Source organism: Octodon degus, unplaced genomic scaffold (genome assembly GCF_000260255.1).
Source record: "Octodon degus isolate 3935 unplaced genomic scaffold, OctDeg1.0 scaffold00090, whole genome shotgun sequence".
NCBI classification, from domain to species: domain Eukaryota; kingdom Metazoa; phylum Chordata; class Mammalia; order Rodentia; family Octodontidae; genus Octodon; species Octodon degus.
Genome location: NW_004524666.1, coordinates 10,500,666 through 10,509,401, shown reverse-complemented (window position 1 = coordinate 10,509,401; position 8,736 = coordinate 10,500,666).

Here is an 8,736-nt window from a genome sequence, read left to right as displayed (position 1 = left end):
TTTAGTGTTTCTGTTATAATATTTAAGTCTTTGATGCATTTTGACTTTAGTTTAATGCACGGTGATAGACATGGGTCTAATTTCGGCCTTTGGCATGAAGAAAGCCAGTTTTTTCAGCACCATTTATTTAAAAAGCTATCTTTCTTCCAGAAAACATATTTGGCTCCTTTGTCAAGCAGAAGGTGACTGAGTTTGTTTGTAATTGTGGCTGCATCTACTAATCTGTTCCATTGATCCTCGGGTCTGATTTTTTGCTAGTACCAAACTGCGCTTATCACAGTAGCTTTGTAGTATAATTTTAAGTCAGGGATTGTGATGCCTCCTGCCTTTCCTTTGTCACCCAGGATTACTTTTGCTATTCTAGGTCTCTTCTTGTTCCAGGTGAATTTTAAAAATGTTTTCTCTGTATCTGTGATGTACACTAGTGGGATTTCAATCTGTATTACATTGAATCTGTGTAACAATTTTGGGACGATGGCCATTTCCACAATGTTGAGTCTTCCTATTCATGAGCAAGGAATGTCTTTCCACTTTCTGCAATCTTCTTTGATCTCTTTTATTCAGAATGCTATCCTTTTCACTGTCTAGCTCTTTTACTTCCTTTAATAGATTAATTCCTAAGTATTTCATTTTTTTTTTTTTTTGGATGTTATTGTGAAAGGTGTGGTTTCCCTAATGTCTCTCTTGGTGTGTTTGTTTGTGGACCAAATGCTAGTTGATTTTTGTATCCAGCTACATTACTAAATTTGGTTATTAAATCTACAAGTGTTTTGCTGGTTTTCTGTATAGAGTATCATGTCATCCGTGAATAATGGTCATTTCACTTCTTCCTTTCCAGTCCTTGTTCCTTTCATTTCTCTCTCTTGTCTAATTGTTCTGGCGTATGTTTCCAGAACTATATTGAACAGGAGTGGTGACAGTGGACATCCTTGTTTGTGATTTTGATTTTCTGATTTTGAAATGAAGGCTTTCACTTTTTATCCATTTAGTGTGATGTTGGCTGTTGGTTTCTCATAGATAGCTTTTATCAGGTTAAGGTAAAGACCATCTATTCCAATTTTCTGTAGGGTTTTTTTTTTATCATGAATGAGTGTTGGACTTTGTTAAAAGCTTTTTCTGCATCTATTGAGATGATCATGTGATTTTTGTCTTTGACTCTGTTGATATGCATATTACATTTATTGATTTTCATATACTGAATCACTCCCACATTTCTAAGATGAATCCCACTTGGTCATGGTGTATATTCTTTTTGATGATTTTCTGTATTCTCTTTGCTAGTATTTTATTGAGAGTTTTTTGTATCTGTGTTCAATAGGGAGATTCATGCCTTATGTTTTTTAAAAATGGGAATTAATAGGGTGACTCTGAATAGACAGCCATTTGTGCTGGAATCATGCAGCCACCCACCCCCCCTACACTGGGAATAGCAGCACCTGACCTCATTTAGGTCCATTTTCTATTTTTTGAGCCACTGTGCCACGACCCTGTGGCCCTGAAGGTGCCAGTGACAGAAGAAAGAACAAGAGAGCCAAGGAGTGTCTCCTGGAGCAAAGAGTAGGATTAATTCCCTCCAGGACCAGAGAAGTTGTGCCAGCAACAGAGAACCCCTTCTGAGGCACAGCAAGACATGAAGGCTCATGGAACCTTTTGAATAGCAAATTGAAGGCAACCTGCCAGAGATGAAAGCTCAGATTCACAGCTGCCGGGACCAGGGAGAAGTTCAAATTGTCACTTCCCTTCTCTGCATTAGATTCTGTCTCTTCAATTTCTTTGTAGGTTTTAATTTTCTTGGATTTTTTCATGTTTCCCAAGTTGTTCATACTTACCTAATTTTTTTCTTCTCCAAGTTGTTATTTTCCAGTGTCTGGATTCCAAATCTCAGAAAGGTTGGAGGTTTTGTTTACCACTCTATCATTTTCTGATGTTGTCTTCAATTTCCTTCTTCAAACACAGTGGTTTTCATTCTACAGGTCTTTCACTTCCTTAGTTAGGGTAATTCTCAGTATTTCATTTCTCTTCATGCCATTGTGAATGGTATTTTGTTCTAATTTCTTACTCATTATTGGTGTGCAGGAACATCATTGATTTTTGTGTGTTGAATTTATATTCTGCAGTGGTTCTGAATTTTTTGTCATGTTATTTTCCTGCTGTTGGTTCCTGGATTTCTCCTGTGTAATTGCTTGTCTTTCCTGGTGGTTTATTTCTGATGTTGTTCTTGGAATTGTGGTCATTTTCATCTCTTTGTCGAATACCTTTCAGTACTCCTTGTAGGGATGTTGTGGTAGTCATGAATTTCTTAAGTTGTGCTTTGTCATGGAAATGCTTTATTTCCCCATTAATTTTGAAATAGTTTTTCAGAGTACATTAATCTGGGTTGGAAGTTGTCAGCCTGCTATCAGCCTTGTACTTCCCACTTGCAAATCATATTCTAACTGAATTCAAACCTGACTCTGGGCTGTTGATTTGAATCTTTGGGTTCCCCAGACCCTTAGAATAATAAAAGTTATCTTCTAACTCCTCAGTGAATAGAATCTTTCATTTGGATCAATACTGATTTTCTGCTGCACTGTGAAGGCTTAGTTCTATCTATTTCTTATCACTTAAAGTCAGTCTATACTACAGATATGAGTCACGCACACACACACTCTCTTTCTCTCTTCTTCTTCTTCTTCTTCTTCTTCTTCTTCTTCTTCTTCTTCTTCTTCTTCTTCTTCTTCTTCTTCTTCTTCTTCTTCTTCTTCTTCTTCTTCTTCTTCCACCTCTTCCTCCTCTTCCTTTTCTTCCTCCTCCTCCCCCCTCCCTTTTTCTTCCATTTGGGGAAACCCTATAGAAGGGTCAGACACAGTCTTAACAGAGCACTGACTCTAGCACCACAGGGCTCCCCATGAGTGGACTCTAGCTGCAGAGCCACAATGTGGGCCAGGGAACATGGTGCTGGGGATAGCAGGCAGTGTTTTTGTCACTGGGACTGGGTAGGAGAGGCTCTTGAAGCTGAAGCAAAGAACTTGTTTCATCCTTTTAAAATAAGTTTGCAGATCTGCTCTCATCATAAAAAAAGAATTTTAACATGCATCAGAAGGAGGCTCCAGTGGGACTTCTTGGAAATTGTAGGATGCACCCAAGAAGAGGGTACTGGTGCTCAGAGACTTGAGGTGCATTGTGAGCTGGAGTGAGCCACATTTAACAGGATGTCTTCAAAGCAGGTGATCTAGCATGTGCGTTTGCAGGTCACCTGCCTGTGTTTGAGGTTGAGAAATGCTGCCTCAGAAGCAGCTGCTTCCCAGGGTGGAGGAATGGTGATTGTAGGCCCAATTTATACATGAGAAGGACAGACCTGGTGCCTGGAATTTAGGAAGTTAACACTATTTTTTGTTATATAAGTACTGCACGCTAACTGATTGTGCCACTGGAGCTTAGCAACTGAGCTACGGGGCAGGCCCCCAACTATTTTTTGTAAGAGGTACACAAACTAGGGTGGCCTCTAGAAGCAAGAATACAGCTTATCTTGAAGCTATAAAAAATTTTTTTAGAATTTTTTTTTTTTTTTGTCTTTAAAATTTGTTTTAATCCAATCTCAGTGTCAGGGAAGAAATTGCTTCAGATGAAGCCACACGCCCTCCCCTGCGGCTGTCTGAGAGCTTGGCCGAGGTTGGCAGACAAGGACCCAACCAAAGATGGCACAAAACCACGGGCAATGCTAACGCATGCCATGGTTCTCCGATAGCAGTGTCAATGCTAATGGCCTTTCCTCAAGAAATGCAAAGGACAAGGCGGGTGTGGTGGTGCACCCCATGTTCCCAGCACTCAGCAGGCTGAGGAAGGAGGACTGCTGACCTAGCAAGACCCTGTGTCAAAATAAAAAGAATTGAAAGGGTAGTAGTGCAGCTCAGGGTAAAGGCCCTGGTTTCAACCCCCTGTACTCCCCGCCACACACACACACACAGACCAAAGGACAATAGGCTTTGTTCTGCAGGAGTGCAGCCTCGCCCAGCCTCACAGAAGTTCTGCCAACAGCAGGCTGCATGCACAATGGAGGCCCCGTAGATTAGATCTGCCCGTGGCATCCCAGCAGCTGGTTATGTGGTCTGCGATGCGGCACAAGGGTGAAGCCGCCCAGCACCGTGCTTCCCAGAACGCGTCTCCTCACTGAGTGACAGTGCCATCGGAGTGGCGTGACAGGGTGTGTCAAAAGTGCCCCGAGAAGGCAGATGGCATAATCCTGCCTGAGGATTCTTGTTGTTGTTGTTGTTTTAGGTAAGATACTGCTACATCGTCAGGCTGGCCTTGAATTTGCAGTCTCCCTGCCTTGGCTTCCGCGTGGCCCGCAGCCACGCCGCCCTTTGCCTCCATCCTAGAACGTGAGAGCCGAGTCATCACAGTCGCGAAGTGCTCTCCAGAAAGCACAGCGACTTCGTCCTTCCCTAACATACAGGGCGTGGGAAGTGCAAAGTGCCTGACCCGACTTGGAGCCCCGCTTCCTGGCAGGTGCGCCCCCCAGTCTCCGAGGACTCGGCGTAGGTGAAGTCGAGTAGCTGATGGCAGGCACGTTTCACTTGTGATCCTGGCACCATCCTGGGAAGAACCCCTGCGCGGGCGCTTCCAAGCCTCTACTTTCTGCTGGAGTCGGCACTGCTGGGAGCCTGCCTGTTTCCCAGAGGGCTGAGTGACAACAGGGGGCCCCCAGGGCCAGGATGATTCCCTCTGCACTTGTCAACTATTTTTATTTCCAGGTATTATGACGGATGAAAGAGTGCCTAACTTCTCATATATTTAAAATTCAGTTATTTAAAAATACAAATAATTTATTATTATTATAAGAACATTGTTTTCTGACTACTGAAGAGAGAGTTACAAAGAAGAAAATAAAAATGGCTGATAGCTGGGCAATCACCCTTAATTGCAGCTACCTGGGAGGCTGAGGCAGGCGATTACAAGTTTGAGGCTACCTTGGGCAACTTAGCCAGACCCTGTATCAATATTTGAAAAATTAAAAAAGGATTAATGACATTAACCCTGCAATGACATTACTATATTGACATGTTTCTGTATTTCTTACCACTTCTTTAAAATACAATTTCTGGTATAAAAATATGGAAATATGATCTTACTATGTTATTTGGAGTTCTGTCCCCCCAGTTTAGTGGGGATTGAACCCACCACCATCATACCAAGAAACATTACTTGCCTTTTTTTCTTTTTTCTTTTTAGGCAGGGTCCTGCTAAGTCATTAAGTGGCCTGGGCTTGGCTTGACCTCATGATCCTCCTGCCTCAGCCTCTCAAGGTTTTGGAAATATAGGCAAGTGCCTCCGTGCCAAGTTTTTATATATTTTTTTTCAGTAGATCTCTCTTGAGCTTAAGCCAACACACAGGGAAGTACTCATAGGAACAAATTTTATTAAGTGAACATTAATAAATATTATAACCATTATCCATATTAAGAAAAAGAAATTCTCAAGATCTGGGCTGGGAATGTAGTTCAGTGGTACAGCACTTGCCTCACATGTGTGAGGACTTGGGTTCAATGCCCAGCATACACATGTGTGTACACACACACGTGCACACACACACACACACACACACACACACACATAACTGAACAACCTGTAGAAGCTCCCTTCTACCTTCTGTCATTATCTGCCCTTCCCCAAGCATTCACCACTAGGGAATCTGTGCTTCAAAATGACCCCTGTCATTTTTAAAGGGTGCTGGGGATTAAGTCCAGGGAGGTGCTGTGTCTCACTTCTCCCTGCCTGCCACAGTGCCTGCCACAGGGTGGCTCTTCAGTAAATGCTTAATAAATATAAAGTAGGCTTTCTCTGGACACCCTAACAAAAGTTGCGTTACTGTGAGTCTTTTCATTCAGCCTACCTCATGTTATAGTTATTTTAGCGTTATCTAGGTCACCAGAAGAGAAACCTCGGTGAGGCTGAATGGTAGCTCCATTTCTGCCTCCCAGCACCCTATTATATACTGAATGCAAATGACCAACAGAATTGAGGTTCAGTGAGCCAGTTTTAAAATTAAATGTCTTAATTCACTCTGATTAAACTTTTAGAACATCTTCTCTAAATGGAAAGGGGTACTTCAGTTCGTCATTCTCCACTTTATTCCTGAAAGCAGCAGCCTATATTTTTCGTTGCCTTCAGAGGCCATAATACTGGGCTGTACGTGAAAACGTCCCGGCTTCAGGGGTCTCAACGGACCGCACTTGCCAGGAAAGAGCCTTTCGTTAGCACGGCCATGCTTGCAAGGACAGGGGAGGACGCTGCTGCCACTGCTTTTCTTCTGCCGCTTGGTCTATTCTGCTAACAATGCCTTTTATTGAATTTATAATTTTGCCGAATGTATTTTAAGCCCAAGAGTTTGTTTTTGTAGTTAATTTGCTTTTATTGCTTTGTTAGTTTTACTAGCGTACAGATAATTTCTCTGCTTCCCTGAAGCTGAGTTTTCTTAAAACAAACAGCTCTTTCAAATTCTCTGATAGTTCTTCCAGATTGATCACTATCTGGTCAGTTTTTGGCATCTTATTTTGAGCACTAGCTGAACTCAGGGTCTCCTGAAAGCTGTTGGCATTCACTGTTGTGCGATGTGATCTAGGTGCTGACTGACGGGTCAGGTATCCATGCTGTTTTCGTAATTTGGTTTTGTCTGTACCCGTCTCTCCCTACTACAGAGCAGCAGCGTGCTTAGCTTTCTCTGCAGCTGCAGTTACTTTCACTATTTCAGCACTAGATGGCGCCCAGAACTAGGGTGTGGAACGGGCTATTGTCACTGCTGTACACGAGAGGACAATTGTTTTTTGTTTGTTTGGGTTTTTTTTTTGTTTTGTTTTAATGTATTTTAGTATAGGATCTACAAGGTCTCACTACAGAGATCGGACTCGTAGTGATTCTCCAGTTTTCAGCCTCCCCAGCACTGGGATTACAGGCGCGCGCCACCACGCCCAATCTCAATCTCTCAATCACAGTGTCAGCGCGCCCCAGGGGCGGGACCGGCATGGTACGCCTGGGTTCGAAGTCCCTGCCCCTGCGTCTGCCTAAGTAGGCGCTTTAATGGGCTGGGCTATCGGGCCAGCAGAGAGGGCAATTTTAAGCCTTGGTTTGTCCTACGGACATCCTTGGTGCACCGCTCAGAAACAAATGGGAGGGTACAGACAAAGAGTAGCCCGTCCCCACAAGCCTCTCCCCGGGAATGGGGCAGGCCCTGATGTCTCATCACTGTAGGATCTGTGCCCAGAGCCAGATAGAATCACAGCGGTGGTCCAGCCCCAGTGTCACACCTATGGCCACCAGGGGCTGTGGCACGCCTTGAGCCTGCAGTCTGCCAAGAACAGCACAACACTGAATAGGACCAAGGGACACAGAGCTATGGGCTACCTTTTGGTGAGGCGGACTCACGGCTTTAAAACCACTGCAACTTGTCGCAGGTGCTGCTAGCTGTCAAAGAATCCTGACAGCCCAGGCCGCTGCAGAGGTTGTGTCCACAGGAAGGCCCGGGGATGGGCCATGTTAGGATTTGTGCAGTGGGAAGCTCCACTAGGCTAGCGCTCTGTTTCAGTGTAAAGCCATGCTAAGTACCTGTCCCACCTTCATTACGTGGGTTTTGCACCATGCTGTGTTGCCTGCGGTTGGGGTCTACTATGAATGGATCTGAAACACCTCTCAAGGCTCATGTGTTGAAAGCTTGATCCCCAGGGCAGCCATGCTCAAAGGAGGAGCTTTGGGATGTGACTGCAATGTGAAGTTCTAAGCTTGTCAGTGGAACTGACCCAGTGACGGATTCATAACTTGATGGCAGGAGAGATAGCTCAGCAGCATAACTGCCTGCCTGGCAAGCGCAAGGTCCTGAATTCGATCCCTGCTACCACAAAAAGAAAAAAAAGTCCTAAAATTTGGGGCCAGGGAGATAGCTCAGTAGAATAAGCGCTTGCCTGGTGAGCACAAGGGCCTCACTCCAATCCCCGGTTCCACCAAAACAATAATAATAATAATAATAATAATAATAATAACAACAACTTGATGGCATTGGCAGTTATGAAAACATGGGAAGGTAGGACCTAATCGGAGGAGGCAGGCCTTCGAGGATCCCTTGGCCCTGGCCTTCCTGCTCTCTCGCCTGCTGTCTAACATGAACTATGCCACTTTGCTGTACCTCAGACTCCCCACTATGACGTCCTGCCTCAGTGTGGGCCCAGAAACAACAGAGCCAGGTGACCAGGAACCCAAATCTCTGACACCCTGAATCAAATACACTGTCCTACTTTTAAGCTATTGTTTTCCAGTATTTCATTACAGCTATGGAGCTGACCAATACAGAATCTAACTGCACACCACACATTGAAGTAAACCAGTTTACAGATTTAGCATAAAAATAAAGCCATAAAAATATTAGAAGGAATTTTAAGATTACATTTCTGCCCAGTGAGTGAGTGAGACGACCTGGGGCCCGCCGGATCCTGAATAGACCCAGAGTGCATGTGAGTAAGACTGCCTGGGGCCTGCCGATCTTCATTTGACCCAGAGTGCAGGCCCAGCACGGAACCCTTCAGCAGAATTCCCTGCAAAGAGACTAGAGGCAAGACCCACCCAGCTGATTCAGGAGCAGAACATCTTGCCAGAGAGACACAAAGGGTTCAACTCTAACGGCTGCAGCAGAAAGAAGTGGAGCACAGCAGCCAGATCCAAACAACACCCACCTGGAGGAATCTGAACTTTGTAGATCTGGACCTGGTG